The 20237-nt window shown below is 43.0% G+C and overlaps 1 protein-coding gene across 2 annotated transcripts in view; it reads left to right on the top strand.

The window, feature by feature from the left end:
* The window catches only part of NEK7 (NIMA related kinase 7), a 102146-nt gene that overhangs the window by 43504 nt on the left and 38405 nt on the right, over positions 1 to 20237 (top strand). The gene's annotated exons all lie outside the window — the stretch shown is intronic.

Below are 20237 nucleotides of genomic sequence, written 5' to 3'. Positions count from 1 at the left end.
TTCTGCATCATTGCGGGGGGGGGGGGGGGCAAATCTACAGCTCTACTATAGATGGCAGCAGAACACATTTTTGTTGCTGGATCTCTGCTTTTAAGTCCATAGAGTTGGGCGTTTGATATCCACCTTACAGTATCTTTAAACAATGTGTGTGTATTAATGTATATGTATATTATATTTTTTACTTACAGTTACTTATAGCGCAGCAGATTCCGTCACGCTTTACAACTGATAACACTGAAAGAACAAACTGGGTAAAACAGACAGACATAGAGGTTGGAGAGCCCTCCTGCAAGCTTACAATCTAGGGAATTAAGAGGGAAACACAAGGACAGGCACTAAGTAATAGCATAGCATTCCCACCAAGTTGCAAGTCCAGAAGGGAAGCTATATAATACAGGAGTGCCGATATAGATATATCTAATATAGATATCTCTTTATCTATATCAGGCGGCACTCACGGATTTCAATGGTGTGTGTGTGTGTGTGTGAGTGTGTGTACATATATGTATATATTTATATATACTATATATACTCGAGTATAAGCTGACTTTTTCAGCACATTTTTTATGCTAAAAAAGTACCCCCTCAGCTTATACTCGGGTGTATACGGTAATTGGTCCTTCAGTCAGCCTGGCGGAGGCTGATGATTTTGCAGCCTCTGTGCTGCTGTCGCGCTTGCCAGAAACTAGCATGGAGGCCGAAACGGAGGATGCGCCATGTGCCGCCGGGCAGGAGAGAAAGGAGCAGCCGGTATCGGGAAGCAAGGGCTTCGGCACTGGGGCTTATGAGCTGCCATGGTGAGTGCGGAATACATGCAGTGCATCCATACCCCATGCAGCGTCAACTCTGCAGCATTCACGCAGCCCCAATTACCTGGGACCCTCTCATCTCTTCCTTATTAGTGCCTCCCTCTATATGGACTGTAATTACACATTACAGCTTCCCTTCCTGTCACACGCTGTACTTGGCTGCTCATCCTGTAAGATTCCTGCCAGCTTGGGAACTAAAATGACAGTGTGTCTCAGTGTGCCCCTAGACCCTTTGCATTTCCCACCCTAGGCTTTTACTTGGGTCAATTAGTTTTCCCAATTTTTGTGGAAAATTTAGGTGCCTCGGCTTATATTCGGGTCGACTAATACTAGAGTATATACGGTATATATGTGTGTGTGTGTGTGTATATATATATATATATATATATATATATATATATATATATATATATATACATTTTTAAACTTTTAACTGCCTTATTCTGCAACATGCTTCATATAATTATCATGTATATGTATGCTATAATTATTCTTAAGAATAATTGCGGTGGCCTGAGCGGAGGAGAGGAAAGTTGCATAGATCTAGTGCTCCTGCTCCCTATCCCCTAAAAGTGCCTTCAATCACCCCTTCCAGACCCACTTTCCCCCCCTCTGTCCTCACAACAACCCCCTGTCAACCGGGGGACATGTTCTAGAACAGCCACGGAACCGGGAGGCCCCATATACCGGTCCCTGCAGATTGAGGCCTAGCACCCTCAAAAGCCGGGACCTCAATTTGGGTATCAACCCGCCGCTTGAGCTCCGCATCGGAGATCGCGGGCAGACGACTCCAGAGCCTGCTCCCAGACGCAGGCTACCTGCCCGGGGGACTCCTAGGACGGCCGGATCCCACCCGACCCCACAACAAGCTCACCTGCATGGTAAGCAGCACCTCAAGAGCCGGCCCAGGTCCCGCATAGTGATGGCGGCGGCCATCTTGGAATTTCAGGGCAGCATCAGACACGCTCCCAGACTGCCCCCAGCCGCATCTCCAATCCCCGGATACCGGGTAGATCATCAAACCGCCGCACTACCCCTCAAATGGGTCAGTCCTGGCAGCCCAGGCTGCTTCTTTCTGTGAAAGACGGGGAAGGTGAGCGGCGGCCATATTGCTTGTGGCAGCTCACACAATATTACCAGGGAACTGGGGACTCTGAAGGTGTCGGCCATATTGGTTGGGGCATTGGTCTCTGCCTGCACTCTACCAGCACACGTTGGGGCATACAAACCTCATCCTGCTTGTGCCTAAGTCCCCCCTTTAGTCGTCAGTTGGCCATATATTATGCAATATGCGCTTATGATATATTTCAGGTGCAGTCGGTACCTAGTATCTACTTCTCAAGTCTGCTCTCTGTTGGTCCTGGCTAGGGAGCTCCACCTGGTGGACAGTTGCTTTAGTACACCTCTATGCAATTTATGGAACCTCGGAATTTGCCACTGATTAAGTTTGGACACTTTGCCATGCACGAATAGTTTGTTTCCATCATCTCCTACCTCCCATATACATTACGGAATGACTTGAGTGCAACTCTCCCTGTGGCTCCGTACGTTTACCACGTGATTCACATCAATCAGCATATGCTCTTGTAATGCTTATTATGCCTTCTAGGAGAAACAAAACTCCTCAGCCTATACCCCAGACTCCTTTCTTCAAGGTAACACCCCACACTTCTCGTTCAAAGAATTCAGATACGCCCTCGGAAGCTCCAGAACCCACAGTTACCCTCAAGATGGCAGCGCCTCCCACTGCTACTTCTGGTAAAGAAACTCCCGATCCTGCTAAAGACTCGGACGCTCTCACCGTTGGTACCCTGAAACTCCTCTTTACAGAATTTAAAAACGAAGTTACAGCAGAAATTCGGGCCGCAGTTCAAAACTGCCAGCACGCTGTAGATGAACTGGGTGGTCGCACGGAGCAACTTGAGACCAAGATGGAAGAGATTGTGGGTTCTCACAATGGGTTAATTGACTCGCATGATACCCTTGAAGCAGAAGTCAAATCGCTTCGCGATAAGATTGCAGATTTGGAGGACAGGTCCCGTCGCTCTAATCTCAAGCTGCGGGGAATTCCTGAAAACATCTCAAACAGCAGCCTGCATGATTACGCCATGGACCTGTTCAAGAAGCTCCTTCCTCAGGCCTCAACTGCAGACCTTCTTATTGACAGAATACACAGACTGCCTAAAGCTAGAGCAGCCCCAGCTACTGCTCCTAGAGACGTATTGATGAAAATGCATTACTATCATATCAAGGAAGCTCTTCTGAAGGCTGCTAGACCATCTGCCGAATCATCTGCCTTGCTAAGCGGACTCCAACTCTTTGGTGACTTATCTGCAGCCACTTTACTCAAAAGACGCTCCTTTCTACCCATCACCTCCGCTCTTAGAAAGGCAAACGTCCCTTATCGGTGGGGCTTCCCTACAAAGCTTCTGGTCTCTAGAGAAGGATCCACTGTTGTAGTCCTTAACCCTGAGGATGGACAGAATCTTTTAGCTTCATGGAATATTCTCAAACCCGGGCCCGGCTCTCCTTCCCCACGTCGACTTCAGCAGGACTGGTCTACGGTGGGTTGAGGCCTGGCTGGGTAAATAATTCTGCATCTAATGCTATAATTATAATTGTGCATTTAATGCTATGTTTTATTCTGTAGGCCTGGTTGGGTAACAAAATGTGTCTAATTCTTTACTGCCTGTTGAGCTCTGTCCAGTCTCCTTGCTGTCGCTACTGCTCAAAGTTTCAGTTTCTCGCATTTATTGAGAAGTTTGCTCCATGTTAAGGCGCAGCTTTGGATACTGGATAGACTTGTTTAAGGTATTATGTTGTGTTTCATGATTTCCATTTGTTTAGAGCTTACCAGGCTGCCATTAACTCAGAAATAGTCTATTCCATTTTCCTCTAACTCTTCTCTCCACGAGGATTGGGCTCTGCCCTCTTTTTTATAAGTATTAGAGTTGCATTTACATGTTCCGTATATAAGTATAAATATAGGTTCCCTACAAGATATCATAACTAGGCATATGGCCCTTGCCCGTTGGCTATGGGTAGTGCACCTTTTATGAAGGGAACCCTACCTTCCCCCCTGTCCTGGGAGGTAGGAGATTGGCCGCTACCCCCACACTTTCACTATACCCAGCCGCCTGTTAGAGCTGGCTGGTTTAGGTCCCATGTGGGATCATCTTTTGTCTTTTTATTATTTTGCTCTGTTTCTAATAATGTTTTGTATTTTATGGTCTATTTTTTTGTACTTAATCACAAGTTCTATGTCAGATATATACTACCCTCTCCTTAACATGCCCTTTACTAAATTCCCTTTTGTGCTAGATTATGGTTAAAGTAGTTTCCTTAAATGCTAAGGGTTTAAACTCCCCCCAGAAGCGAAAATTAGCCCTGAATTATTTTCACAAGATTAAAGCGCAAATTGTTGCACTTCAGGAGACTCACTTCCAAAAACATAACCCTCCCCTTTTTACAGATCACAGATACCCCCATTGCTTTACTGCCAATGGACCACATAAAAAAGCTGGTGTGGCTCTCCTCTTTTCTCGGCATTGTCCCTTTGTTCTGTCCTCCCAGCACGCAGACCCTGATGGGAGATTCTTGATTCTGACGGGACATTTGGACAATGTGGAAGTGACCCTAGCCGCCTGCTACGTCCCTAATACCAAGCAAGTATCCTTTTGCAGGAAGTTCTTTGATATCCTACAGAAACAAGTTAAAGGGGCCCTTCTTATCTTAGGGGACTTTAATATGGTTCTTGATCCCACCCTTGACAAGTCTAAACCATTACATTCCTCTAGTTTTGTTAGACAGCGAGATTGTTCGGCCAGCTTCCGCAAGGTACTAGCGGAGTATGAGCTTTTTGACCTGTGGAGAGCTAAACACCCCTCCGAAAGGGACTACACTTTCTACTCTCATGTCCATCGCTCATATTCTCGCATAGATTTAGCGTTAGTTGATAAATGGACGTTACCCTCGGTACGCAGAGTTGACATTCTGCCAATTACCTGGTCTGACCACTCTCCTTTGATTGTGTGGGAAGTAGATAAACGCAGAGTCACCCCAGGTCCATGGAGAATGAGTGCCTTTCTTTTGGCTCAGCCAGAGGCCCAACAAGCTATACAGTCATCCCTAGATTTATATGTCGACACCAACCACGCCGAGGATACATCTGTTTTTGTTCACTGGTGTGCTTTGAAAGCCGTACTGCGTGGTTCATCGATACAAATAGCAGCTAAGCTCAAAAAACAATATAAGCAGTGGTTTAATGATGCGGAACTGGAGGCGACTGCACTGGAATCTGCCCATAAGGCTGATCCCTCAAATAGAGCTTTATATAACAAACTATTAGCCGCCAGAGATAAGGTCAACTCATTTTCTCTTGCTGAAGTTCAGCGTAACTTGCACCGACTTAACCAAAAGTATTATTTACTAGGAAATAGGGCAGGACGTCTTCTGGCTCGCAAACTCCGTGGCCGTAGAGCTATGGAGCGCATTCATGCCATCCATACCCCTCGGGGAGTCAAAGTCACCGACCCTACAGAAATAGCTGAAGCTTTCGCTGAGTACTACTCACACCTTTATAACTTAAAAAATGATCCTGACACGCCCCAGCCCTCCCTACCTGATATCAATGATTTCTTGCAGGACATGTCCCTTCCCTCTCTAGACCCGGCTGCCTGCGACCTTCTTAACATGCCATGGGCGCTGGGTGAAGTTGAGTTGGCTATCGATTCTATGCCCTCAGATAAGGCCCCAGGCCCGGATGGCTATCCCTCTAATTTTTATAAGAAATTTAAAGCCAAGGTGGCCCCTATATTGGTTTCAGTTGGCTTCCTCAACCACTTCTTTCCCTAAAGAGATGCTGGAGGCGCGTATAATAACCATTCCTAAACCTGGAAAACCTACTACCAATGTCCAAAACTATCGTCCCATTGCCCTTCTTAATGTTGACATCAAATTGTATGCCAAAATGATAGCCAACAGGATATCCCCCTTATTACCCAATTTAATCAACCCTGACCAAGTGGGTTTTGTACTGGGCAGGCAAGCATCCGACAATACTCGCAGGGTTATCGACATCATAGAATTCTGCCAGACACGTGGGCGACCCCTTTTGGTCTTGTCACTTGATGCTGAAAAAGCATTCGACAGGCTACATTGGGCTTACTTACGCTCTACATTACAGCGTTTTGGCTTCTCTGGAAGAATACTTGGCTCCCTTTGTATTCTTCCCCAGGTGCAAGGGTATTTGCAAATGGGTGCTCTTCCTCACACTTTGACATAACAAACGGCACTCGTCAGGGATGCCCGCTCTCCCCTTTGATTTTTGCTCTGGCAATTGAGCCTCTGGCTGAGTCTATTCGCTCCCAAGAACTCATCTATGGTCCTGTCATAGGAGGTATCTCACACAAGATCAGCTTGTTCGCGGACGATGTCCTGTTGTGTATCGAGGATCCAATGTCTTCTCTTCCCCACCTGCACAATATACTAGATGCTTATTCTAAAATATCATACTACAAGCTAAATACTACTAAAACGGAAGCTCTTCCATTAGACTTGCCAGATAATATGCTAACCTGCTTAAAAGATAAATATAAATATATATGGAAAACTAAGTCGATTAAATATTTAGGTATTAATTTAGCTAGAGACTGTGATATTCTGGATTCTAATTATGACCCTTTGCTCCGGGCTTTTGATATCCTCACTAAAGAGTGGATGATGCAGGAGGTGTCCTGGGTGGGCCGTGTTGCGGCAGCTAAAATGGTGCTTTTGCCCAAGCTGATGTATATATTTCGCACTATTCCTAGACCCCTCCCATCTGCCATTTGTAACAAATTTAACAAGTTGTTGTCCGCTTATATTTGGAAGGGTGCTAGACCCAAAATAGCGAAAACCACCCTGTCTTTTGCTAAAGACGAGGGGGGGTTGGCATACCCTAATCTAGAAAAATACCACTCAGCTTGTATATTAAGCCAATCGAGAGATTGGTTTGCGACAGACATTATTAAACCCTGGGTTGCAATAGAACGAGCTCTCCTATCCCCCCTTCTCCTCCCAGATTTAATGAGATTACCCCCAGCAGTTTCCACACCCCAATCCAAGTCCTGTAGAGCGGTCCTCACAACTCTCTTGGTTTGGCATAGGTTAGCCTCTATAGACACAGATATAAGTTTACCCGCCCCACAACTCTCCTTAACATCCTTAGCAGCCCTAATCCCTGATTTAAACATAGATAACTGGGCCTCCCTAGGTCTACTGTCGATACAAGACTTTCTTTCCGATGGAATCGTAGTCCCTTTTTCCCAACTCCAACAGCAGCATCAGGTCCCGAAACGGGACTTCTACAAATATTTACAAATTAGACACTGGCTTTGTAGTTTCCTCCCTAAACCTCCCGCCAAGCTTTCCATGCCTAAGTTGTTACATTCATTCTTTGTCGCTACAACTGCAAAAGGAGGTATCTCTCGCTGGTATAGATACTTGATCTCTATTGGTTTGAATAAGAGGTTCTCCTCTCAGCTTCAATGGGAGAGGGATTTGCCAAATGTTTTCTCCGAAGAGGTGTGGAGGCGCATCTTTCGCACTTGTTTTAAAATCTCAAAGTGTGTTAATCACTCGGAGATGTATTTAAAGCTGGTCCACAGGGCCTACCTTACCCCAGACAGACTCCATAAGTTTTGGCCCTCGGTTTCCTCGCAATGCTGGAGGCATTAGGGTGGGAAATATTTTGCATGTATTCTGGTCCTGTCCAGCCCTGAGCTCCCTATGGAGAAAAGTTTTTCTCCTCATATCCAAAGTACTAAATCAGTCCATACCTATGGACCCCCTTGTTGCACTTTTCCACTACTACCCAGGGGATCTACCAGCTGGGGACAGATACCTCCTCGGCCATATACTGGTAGCGGCTAAAGCTTCTATTGCCCAATTTTGGAAGTCCCCAGATATCCCAAGTATTCAAATGATTGAAAATAAGATACATAAGCACTTTCTATTTGAAACCTCTGATGTTGCCTATTCCTCTAAAGCATCCTCTATTCACATTAAATGGTTCAAATGGACTGAATACAGGGAAAAGGAAGGCCATGCGGGTACCCTTAGCACCTATACAGATTTATCTTTATCATTGTTGAACTCGCCTAGCAGAACCACAGGTCCTAACAGTTTTACAATGTAATTTTATCAAAGTGGGGTTCATACCTTCTTTACCTGCATTGTTTATCATTGGACATGTTTAATTTCTGGCTTTAATCTGATCTACCTGACATATTCAACATGTGTATTATCTGTGGTTATATTTCAGCTGTTTTTATTTTATTATTTTTATGTATATTTTTTTTCTTTTTTTATTTTTTTTTCCTCTCTTCCCCTTTCCCTTTTGTCGTTATTATTGCTGCTTTTTTTTCCATCTGTGTCTTGTGTTGTTTCAAATTATAACACCAATAAAAAACTAATTTAAAAAAAAAAAAAAGAATAATTGCACGCTAATTTCATGTAAATTAGCTTGTTAAAAAAAATGGCAATTCTCCTATACTCTGAGCTACATAAAGAGCAGGACAGTGAAGTCATTTGTAAACTGTACCTGTTCGTTTGCGACTTGCTTCTACTTGGTGAGGAACAGCAAGAACATAAATGGCGGGAATTCAGAGGTACTGCTGCTTGAATGGACTATGGGGAAGCCAGAGGCAAATACTGTTATTTTACTATGTGCTGCCTATGGGCAATATATAGTGCGTTTTTTACTTTTTCAGGGATAACGATATAAAAAGGCTTTTGTGACATAGATTCCCTTCATATTTAATGGTTTACAATACTATTATTTTTAAAGCTGACCAATTAAAAAAAAGCGAAAGTATAAAAGTTATGTAGAACATACATTTTGATTCTGATTGAATACATTCTGGCGCATGTGGGCATATATAGGCAGTAGATGGATGTTGTAATGAGCTGATCTCATTTCATATGTAACAAGCAATATGTTAACAAGCTGATCTCCATCTTATTGACATCAAACATCCTCTGATGTGTAAATCCGGTTTAGGGAATCCGGCTTGTTGTATGGCAGCGGTGAAGGGATTACAAGTTACATATCTATTTAATTTTCATGTCATGCATTGGAACATTTTTTACTGCAGTATAATAAAACGTGAACGTGTCAACGACACAGAACCGTAGGGATTTTCTAGGAATATATTTTGGCTCACCTGGTATCACAAAAGGCTTTGAAAATTTTTAGGTAAAGAAACAAAAACAAAAATCTATACAAATGTATAGCGCGACCGATATTTCTTTCCTAAGCAATGATGGTAAAATTACCCAACATGAAATTAAACCTTCTAGAAATGACGGGTGACCAATTTTTTTTATTTTATTAGGGTCATTTTTTTTTGTAAACCTAATGTTCAAGGCCTAAGGGACAGTTTGCAAATGTAAAGTTACAAAGTAATCAGTTTTTGATTTGTTTTGTTTAACCCCTTACCGCCGCAGCCTGTTTTTGCCTTTCTGACAGAGCCCTTTTTTCAAATCTGACATGTATCACTTTATGTGGGGATAACTTTTTATTGCTTTTACTTATCCCAGTGATTTTGAGATTGTTTTCTCGTGACACATTGTACTTCAAGTTAGTGGTAAATTTTGGTCGATACAGTCTGTGTTTTTTTGTGAAAAATACCAAAATGTCGTAAAAAATTGAAAATTTAGCAATTTGCAAAATGTTAAATTTTCTGCTTGTGAGACAAATAATCATACCACTCAAAATAGTTAATAACTAACAAAGACCATATGTCTACTTTATGTTGCCATCATTATTTCAACCTCCTTTTTGTTTTAAATTCATCTTTATTTGTATAAATTTCATTTTTATATATAAAAAGAACAGGGGAGTACAGTTTCATCTTTTTTGTTGAACATCTCTTACATCATTCATTTTTAAGTACATACATCTTATTTTTACTTTTGTTTTTTCCCTCCGTTCCTCGGCGCCACGCAGATGACCTCCGCCTATTAACTACCATCGTGTCTATCCCTCTGTGTAAGCGTTTAATCTACTTCTTCATTGTGTAAATGATATGTGTCTATTCTTGTGTGGTGCCGTCGTGATTCTTGCGCCCTCAACCTATAATCTACTATATGTCTGTTTGTTTTATTAACTCTTGTAGTGTATGTATTATAAATTACCTAGTGTCTAGGAAAATGTGAATTTTTTTTTATTTATTTTTTTATTTAATATAAATTTGGCGTGTTGCCGTGCTAGTTTCCCTTCCTCTTACTTCTATGGGCCTTATTCAGATCTGAGCTAAGTACAAGTTTGTTCGGAGAATGGTCAAAACCACGTGCACTGCAGGTGGAGCAGATGTAACGTGCAGAGAGAGTTAAATTTGGGTGGGTAGTGCTGAAACTGAAATCTAAATTGCAGTGTAAAAATAATGCAGCCAGTATTTACCCTGCACAGAAACAAAATAACTCACACAAATCTAACTCTCTCTCTCTACATGTTACATTTGCTCCACCTGCAGTGCACATGGTTTTGCCCATTTTCAGAACAAATTTGTACTGAGCTCAGATCTGAATAAGGCCCTATGTACGGGCGGGTGTCCCCGTGTAGCGCCGAGTTTCGGACGTACTCAACTCACAATTATTTAGTACATATTTTAATCTGCCATTTCTACTGTTCGATCTTCTGTCACTCGTCCTCCCCCCCCCCCCCCCCTCCATATCCCTTCTATCCCCCCTCCCTTACTAAAGTTGGCTGTGTGTTTTTTTTTTTTTTATTATTATTTGTTGTTATTATTATTTCTTTATCTTAATCCAGTGTTAGATATACAAAATTTGATACTTAAGTTCTTATTTATTTCACCATTTATTCCAGATCGCATGGAACTTATTTTCAATGCCCCTCTTCACAAAAACGTATCTCTCATGGACAATAGTCTCATCAACCAGTGCCTTCCACATGCCCACTTCCGGACCATCCTCTGCCAGCCATTTCCTGGCAATGCATACCTTGGCCAACGTGCACAGGCTCATGAGAAATTGTCTCTCATTTCTATCCAGTTGGTCATTCCCAATTATTGAGAGGATACAGGCTTTAGGTGTACAGCAATGTACCGGGATACCTTTTGAGCCGATAATATTAATGACTTTTACCCAGAATTCCGTCACCCTTGGGCATGCCCAAATTAAATGCCAAAATGTTCCCTTGGGGTCCTTGCACTTAGGGCAGTTTGTGTCAGATCTACCTCCGAATTTGTACAGTCGTTCGGGTGTCATGTAGCTCCTATGTAACAGGTACAGTTGAATCTGTTGAAATCTTATTTGATTAGTGGCCAACTTTACATTATTCAGGGCTTTACTCCATCCCTCCTCTGAAATTTGTCCCAGATCTTTTTCCCATTTATTTTTTATGTTAACAAGCCCGTCTTTATGTCTAATTTGGGAGAGGGCCTTATAACAAAATGACATTTCATGTCTTATCGGAATTCTTTTTATTAATTGTTTTGTCCTTGAATCACATATATCTGGTTTCCCCCCCTCAAACTGTTTCTCCAGGCCATGGCCCACTTGGATATATCTAAACAGAAATTTATTAGGGAGGTGATATTCAGTTTTTAATAGTTGGAATGAGCATAGCGCTCCCTCCTTGTATATTTGACCTACTTCTCTAATCCCTCTTTCTCCCCAGACTTTCTCCATTTGCAATTCTTTCAGTTCTCTTAGGGGGTGTGCATTGTGTAACGGTGTTTCTGGGTCGATCCCTTGAGTCCCAAGCATAATGTCCACCTGTCTCCATATTAGTATACCCTGTCTTATTATTGGTGGCCATTTTCCCCTCAGGTTCCCGCATAGGAGTATATGTAAGGGGGTATGTCCCGGTGACACCAATCCCACCAATCCAGACACTAAATCATACTCTCCTCCCAACTGTATCCAATTTTTTATATGGGATATTTGTGATGATAAATAGTATAACCAGAAGTCCGGTAGAGATAGTCCTCCCTCTCCTTTGCGTTTAATTAACACCTCCTTTCGAAGTCTGGCTTTTTTACTGCCCCATATTAGTGAAGATATTAAACCATCAATTAGCTGGAAGATTCTTCGAGGGAGATAGAGTGGTGAATGATTAAGTATATATACCAGTTTGGGTTGTATAATCATTTTTACCAGATTAACTCGTCCTGTCAGGGATAAAGGTAATTTGCCCCATGGTATTATTCTGGATTTTATATAATCCATTTGGGGTCTCAGGTTAAGTGATTCAAACCTAGCTGTCTCTCTTGAGATCCATATGCCCAAATACTGGAACTTATCCACCCATTTCAGAGGAGTGTAGTTTGTCTGTTCTGGGTCGATGATATCACTTAAAGGGAGTACGCATGACTTGGCCCAATTAATTTTAAGCCCTGAGTGTCTCCCAAAGGTTTCAATTGTATCCAAGACTTCCGGAATTACTCTCTGGTGGTCCCTAATAAACAGTAGTATATCATCGGCGTAGAGTGCAATTCGATCTTCTTTTTCTCCTATTTTTAGGCCCTGCATCACCCTACTGTCCCGGATTAAGCAAGCTAGTGGTTCTATAGCTATTGCGAATAACCCCGGTGACAACGGGCACCCCTGTCTTGTACCCCTTTCTATGTCGAATTTTGGTGTTATAAAGCCATTGACGGAGACCCTTGCCACCGGGGTCATGTACAACATCTTAATCCATTTAATAAAAACTGGTCCTATCCCCACCCATTCTAAGGCTTCCCACAAGAACCCCCATTCTATAGAGTCGAACGCCTTAGCTGCGTCAAGAGAAATAACCACCGCGTCCTCCTTATTTTCTTGCGGGGTCTGAAGATGGCAGTATAATCGTCTTAGATTAGTAGTAGTCGATCTTCCTGGCATAAAGCCAGTCTGGTCTGGGTGGATTATTTCACTTATAACTAAATTAAGCCTTTTTGCCAATATTTTGGCTAAGATTTTGCTATCGTTTGTCAGAAGTGAAATAGGCCGATAGGATTCCACTAAGCTTGGGTCCTTGTCCTACTTTGGGAGTACTACAATTAATGCCTCGGACATGGACGCTGATATTACCTGGCCGTTATATAAACCAGAGAATAATTCCATGAATTTTTGGGAGAAAAACTCCTTATGTCTTTTATACAATTCCTGAGGGATCCCGTCCAGTCCTGGGGCTTTACCTCCAGGAATGTCCGTTATCGCTGATTCAATCTCTTGTTGTGTTATTGGGCCGTCCAACATACTTCTAGATTCATCAGATAATATAGGGTGTGAAATTCCTCCCAAGTATCCATGTGTTTCCTCGGGGGTATGGATCTTTTGTGATGTATATAATTCCTTAAAAAATTGTCTGAATCTTCCAGCTATTTCAGGTGTTTGCCTGATTATATCCCCTCCCTCCTCCCTTATTTCTGTTACGATATTCCTGGATTGATCTGCTTTTACTAATCCGGCAAACTCCCTGGTCTATCTCCTTCCGCATATCTATTATGACCTGCGAATATTTCTCTATGCATCACCTTATCTTTTAGGCATTTATGCCAGTCCTCCTGGGCTTTTACCCATGCCTCCCTATCAGATTGTGTTTTTCCCCTTAGGTACTGTTGCTCTAACATGTCACATTTTAGTTCCATTTGCTGTTCCTTTTTTTTATGGTTTGTTTTTAGCCATGCTATTTCCTTTATTAGTTGGCCTCTAAGGTTAGCCTTGAATGTATCCCATATGACTTCTGCCGGAGCTGACCCTTGATTAATATCGAAGAATTCCTGCCATTGGGGTTCTAGTGTCTCCCCCACTTTAAAATGTGTTAGCCAGTGTGCATTTAGCTTCCAGGCGGTAAACCCTCTCTCCTCTCCTAGATTTACTCTAATTTCCAGGGGGGAGTGATCCGATATGCCTCTTGTCAGGTATTTTATATTCTGGATTCGGGGCATCCAGTCCCTTGTGTCAAGAGCCATATCTATTCTTGAAAATGAGGCATGGGAGCTGGAGAAACAGGAGAATTTTTGTTCAGTCGGGTACCTTGTTCTCCAGGCATCCAATAACCCCATTTCCCTGACCATATCTGAGAAACCATTTCCCTGGGTACTTCGACTAGGATTTAATATGCTTTTTCTGTCCATTACTGGGTCCATTGTATTATTGAAGTCCCCCATTATCACGGCCGGGGTATCAGGGGATAAGGCCATGAATTCGGCTGCCTTTTTCATTACCTCGTAATTAAAAGGAGGTGGTATATATACCGACATTATTAGGCATTCTAGAGGCCCTAGTTTACATTTAATAAAAACAAATCTCCCCCCTGGGTCGATCTGGGATGTTATAGGAGTAAATGGTATGCCCTTCCGTATCAGTACTGATACACCTCTAGAGGCATTTGAGAAGGGCGAATGGAAAGCCCATCCTATCCATGCCTTTTTTAAAGAGAGTAGTTTATTCCCCACCAGATGCGTTTCTTGTAGGCATATAATGTCTGCAGTGTATTGCCGAATTTGTCGCATAATCAATGATCTTTTAATTTTATCGTTTAGTCCCCTCACATTCCAAGTGAGAAAGCTATACTTAATTGCCACCATGGATCAAGTTTTGTATTTCCACATAATAGAACATATGACGTAAGTTATCAGTACACTGGATATGCACTTTGCCAACTTAGTTCCTACCCATCCCTTTCCCACACCCCCCCCCACCCCCCCACCCTGCATGCCCACCCTCTCTTTTATCCATGACATGCCTCAATCCCACCCCTCCCCTAAATATCCTAATCCCTTTCTTATCTAAAAGAAGCAACATTGTTGGGGCAATTAATATAATAACTACGAGCTGGGGGCTCTCTCCTGCTCCCAATGCCGTCATATATTACAGTACCCCCCTTTGAAGTGCTGCGAATATTTCCCTATGACCCTGAGGATTCAGGTCAATTTCCATTCCCTCTAAATCGACGTCAGTGGAGGGAAGACAAGAAAAAAAAAAAAAAAAAAGGGGGGGGGGGGGGGAAATGGAGGAGAGGAGAACGACAATTCATTTTATATGATATTCCTATTACGTATGTTCTAATTTATCCAATAATCATATTTCATCTGATTCCTTCAAATATCTATACATATGACATTCCTATTAGGTATGTTCTGATTTATCCAGTAATCAAATTTCCTCTGAATCATTCAAATATCTATAATGTTACCAGTTCTCTCCTCCTAACCCCTCCAAGGGGGAAAGAGGGAGGAAAAAAAAAAAAAAAGGGGGGAGGGGAGGGGGGAAAGTAGAGGAGAGAAAAAAAATTACAATACATTTTATATGACATTCCTGTTACGTATGCTCTGATTTATCCAATAATCACATTTCATTGGAGTCATTCAAATATCTATAAATGACATTCCTGTTACATATATTCTAATTTATCCAATAATCATGTTTCATCTGAGTCATTCAAATATTTATAGTGTTACTAGTTCTCTCCTCTTAACCCCTCCTAGGGAAGAGGGAGAGAGAAAAAAAAAAAAAAAAAAGAGGAAAAGTTTAAATGCACTTATATTCCCTATGCAGAGATCTTGTATATCATGGCCAAGACCTATTAATTTTGCTGATCCGATCAAGTCCCTTTTTTTCTTTTTTCCCTCCCTCCCCCTGAGGCTGTAAGTCAGTTAGTATTCATTGAGCGTTTGCCTGGAAATTTAGAGTCCAACCAAGCTTCTTTTGGGGTTAGGAAAAATTTGGTGTTGCCTTCATGTACCACCCGAAGTTTGGCTGGGAACATAACTGAATATTGGAGCTCCAGCTCTCTTAGCCGTTTCTTAATTTCGAAATATTGGGCCCTTTCCCGTTGCACTCCCACTGCATAATCTGGGAACACTGCCACCTTCACATTGTCCCATAACAGTGGGCCTTTGGCTCTGTTTAGTTTCAGGATTGTGTCCCGATCTGAGAAATGCAAGATTCTGGCAATAAATGTACGGGCCGGTGCTCCCGGAGGGGGTGTTCTCATAGGGACTAGGTGTGCTCTCTCCACCGAGAAATATTTAGAAAAGGCCTCTTGCCCATATATTTTTATTAACCAGTTTTCCAGAAACAGCTCTGGGTTTGTGCCCTCTGTTTTCTCAGGTAAACCAACAAATCTTAAGTTGTTTCTTCTAAACCTCCCCTCCATATCAGTCATCTTTATATTAATTCATTTTATCTGACTGGCCATGTCCTCCATTTGTGCCACCAATGGGGTGACTGTATCCTCCAGGGATGAGGTACGGTTTTCTACCTCCTTGACCCGTTCCTTAACTTTTTGGACTGATTGCCTAATCACATCCAGATCTCCTTGTACCTTATCAATTTTATTAGTCAATCGACCCTCACTTGCTGATAAGGCATCAAGTACTTTTTGTATAGCAGAGGCGCTTAACTCCGTATCCGGAGGGGTAGCAGGGGGAGAAGTCTCTTCTCTGGTAGGGGGGGTTGGAGTAGTGGGTTGCCTCGAGTATTTTGCAAGCCGGTTAGCTGCAGCTGCGGCAGCTGCATTTTGAGTTTTCCCCATATATACAGAGGGGAGATTATATTATTCTGAGGGGAAGAGAGTGAAAGAGCTCAGTTTATGCAGTCTCCGTTTTTTGTATAGATGCAATTATCCCTGTGTCCAATCTGTGAAGTGGCTATAAGCAATAAAAATAGGGATCAGTAATTCTCACTTTTTTGCAGGCCTCACAGTTTAACAGACACAGACAGCACTGCTCCTGGTGCCGCTCAAATACCTCTTGCCCTCCATTAAGCAGGACTTGCTACGCTCCCACTCTCTTTTTATCCCCCTTTTTCAGGGCACCTCAGCCCTTCTTTCCTCTGTAATCCTCCGATCTCCAGCCTCCGCTTGCTTCCTCCTCGTTATGCAGGTGCGCCCAGCTCTCAGCCCCGGGGCTCTCTGACCCTCACAGCAGCTTTCCGGATCGCTCCCCCGGCTCTCCGACTCCTGATTCTACTCCTTATTCGCCTCTGTTGGGGCGCTGCGTCCGGCTCTCACCCGGCTCGCAGCGTCTCAGTCCCCTGTCTCCAGATCAGGCGATTGGCCTCGCGCGCTTCTCCTGTCTCCCGGCGTCCCTCTCTCAGTCACGTGGGAGATACGTCACAGGGTCTGCGCCGCTGGGTTCTGTATCTGCGTCCTCGGGTAATCACTGGGACCCGTGTGAGACACCCCCATAAATGATGCCATTTCAAAAACTGCACCCCTCACAGTATTCAAAACAGCATTTTGGAAGTTTGTTAACCCTTTAGGTGTTTCACAGGAATTAAAACAAAGTGTAGGTGAAATTTCAAAATTTCATTTTTTTTGCAGATTTTCAAATTTAATACATTTTTCTAAGGAACACAGTAGATTTTACTAGAGAAATGTGACTAAAAATTGATTCCCCCAATTCTTTTGTTTTCATAAATATCCTATATGTGGCCCTAGTGTGCACGTTGACCAAACCACAGGCTTCATAATAGAAGGAGCACCTACTTGATTTTGGAGCCTCCTTTTTATGAGATTATTTTTTAGGCACCATGTAGGTTTCTAGGCACCATAAGATGCTAAAAGTTAGTAACCCCCCCCCCCCCCCACAAGTGACCCCATTTTGCAAACTACACCCCTCAGGGAATTCATCTAGGGGTGTACATTTCAAACCCCCAGGGGTTTCACCAATTTTGGTACAACTGGGCTGTGAAAATGAAAGATTACATTTTTTTTTACACAAAAATGCAGTTCTGGCTCAATTTTTCATTTTCACAAGGAATGAAGGAGACAAAGCACCCCAAAATCTGTGCCGCAATTTCTTCCGAGTACGGCAATGCCTCATATGTGACCAAAAAATACCATTTGGGTGCATGGCAGGACTTCGAAGGGAAGGAGTGATATTTGGATTTTGCAGCACAGATTCTGGTGGAATGAATGGTGGGTGCTATGTCGCATTAGCAAGACCCCCGAAGCACCAATACAGTGGAACCCCCCCACAAGTGACCCCATTTTGCAAACTACACCCCTCAGGGAATTCATCTAGGGGTATAGTGTACATTTCAAACCCCCAGGGGTTTCACCAATTTTGGTACAACTGGGCTGTGAAAATGAAAAATTACATTTTTTTACACAAAAATGCAGTTCTGGCTCAAAATTTTTCATTTTCACAAGGAATGAAGGAGACCAAGCACCCCAAAATCTGTGCCGCAATTTCTCCCGAGTACGGCAATGCCTCATATGTGACCAAAAAATACCATTTGGGTGCATGGCAGGACTCAGAAGGGAAGGAGTGATATTTGGATTTTGCAGCACAGATTCTGGTGGAATGAATGGTGGGTGCTATGTCGCATTAGCAAGACCCCCGAAGCACGGTGAAATGATGAACCTAATAATCCATACTGTAGATGTGTGGTATATTTTAAAACACTCCTTCATACATAGGCCGGGTTTGTCGGGGCAAGTTTCACAGTGGAAAATAGTTTGCTTTCTTATTCCCTTTTTATAGCAAACTTTGCACCTTTTTTGTGTCCTGCCCTTTTTTCCAGTGGAGGGGTTTTCGTTCGGAAAATGCTGCCCTGATACAATACGGGGGCCAGTACTAGAAGTACTGGGGCCCTCTGCCTGCTGGTTCCCAAATATTAGGCCCTTTATGACTTCCTCTTGAAAGTGCATAAATGTCCCCGTCTGGCTGGTAGAACGGAATAGTACGTAAGCGTTATACAGTGCCATCTGGATGATATACACGGCCAGCTTCTTATACCATATTTTTGTTTTCCGCAGGGCACTGTACGGCTTCAGTACCTGATCTGAAAGATCCACTCCGCCCATGTACTTATTGTAATCTGGGATACAAATAGGTTTTGAGGTGTGAGTACTGGTACCTCGTACAGGGACGGAGGTGGTACTGTCTCCGTGAATTGTTGTCAGTATAAGGACATCCCTCTTGTCCTTATATTTGACCAACAACATATTTTCGGTGGATTGTGCCCTGCTTTCACCCTTTCTCAGTAATTGGGCAACGTGCGTTTTTGGGAGGCCTCTTTGGTTCTTGCGCACAGTACCGCAAGCTGCTGTACCTCTTGAACCAAGGGCCTTAAACAGGGGGATGCTGGTGTAAAAGTTATCCACATAGAGGTGATAACCTTTATCCAGGAAGGGGTGCACTAAATACCAGACAATCTTTCCACTAACACCTACGAGGGAGGGGGGGCATTCTGGCGGTTCAATTCTTGTGTCCTTCCCTTCATATACCCTAAACCTGTGGGTGTACCCTGAGGTACTTTCGCACAGCTTATACATTTTTATGCCATACCTTGCCCTCTTATTGGGAAGGTACTGGCGGAATTTAACCCTTCCTTTAAAATGTATAAGTGACTCGTCTACACAAATGAATTTTTCGGGGATGTACATCTCAGCAAATTTGGCGCTGAAATGATCAATGACCGGCCTGACTTTGAATAGCCGGTCAAAGGTGGGATCATCTCTGGGTGGGCACTGTGCATTATCGTTGTAATGCAAAAATTTAAGGATCGTCTCAAAACGAGTCCGGGTCATGGCCATACGATGAAGTGGGGTGCTGTACAGAACATCTGTACTCCAATATTGTCTAATTTCTGGCTTTTTAACTATGCCCATATGTAACACCAGACCCCAAAACGTCATCATCTCTAATGCATCTACAGGGGTCCACCTAGCAAATGATGACGTGGGGTTTTGAGCAAAAAAACTGCTGGGCATATAAATTACTTTGGTCCACCATTAAATTTATAAAATCATCAGAGAAAAATACTTTGAAAAAGTCAATTTCTTTGAGGCCTGTTAGTATCAAATTGGATTCCTGGGTTGTCCAAAAACTCAGGAACCTGGGGCTCAAAATTGTCTGGTGGTGGGGTCCATACGGGATCAATCATTTGGGGGGGGTCTCAGCTGCTCTACGGGGGCGTCTTTGAGGGGGTCCCTCATCACTAGAGGAGGAAGAGGAGCTTAAGACGAATGCAAATTCATCGCTTACATCACTGGCTGTGTCAGTGTCAGAGGCAATAAGGGCATATGCCTCCTCTGCTGAAAACAGTCTTTGGGATGATTGGGACATTTTTATTATTTTTGTGTAGGGGGGGTACAAACTTTATTTCAACACGGGGGGTATGTAGTGCTTTAACACGTGTAAGTGCACTTAAGGGGCAGCAGCTTCAAGGCAGCTTTTGGTACAACCTTGAAGGGGTTAAAAGAAAAAAAAAAAAAAGCTCCTGCGCCAAAAATTGAGCACAGATGTTGGTCAGTAACGTCCGTCACTGATCAGCGCTCAGCGGCCACAGGACACCCACAAAATCACCGTGGGTGTAAAAAAAATAAAAAAAAAAGACCCGACAGCACCCTCCAAAATTTTTTTAAAAAACTGCTGATCAGTCAAAGGCAACAGGAATTTGATTAAAAAAAAAAAATTAGATCAACCC

This window comes from Crinia signifera, chromosome 8 (genome assembly GCF_055691185.1).
Source record: "Crinia signifera chromosome 8, ASM5569118v1, whole genome shotgun sequence".
Lineage (NCBI taxonomy): Eukaryota > Metazoa > Chordata > Amphibia > Anura > Myobatrachidae > Crinia > Crinia signifera.
The sequence above is the reverse complement of the archived record's forward strand: the minus strand, read 5'-3'. Positions and strand labels throughout refer to the sequence as shown.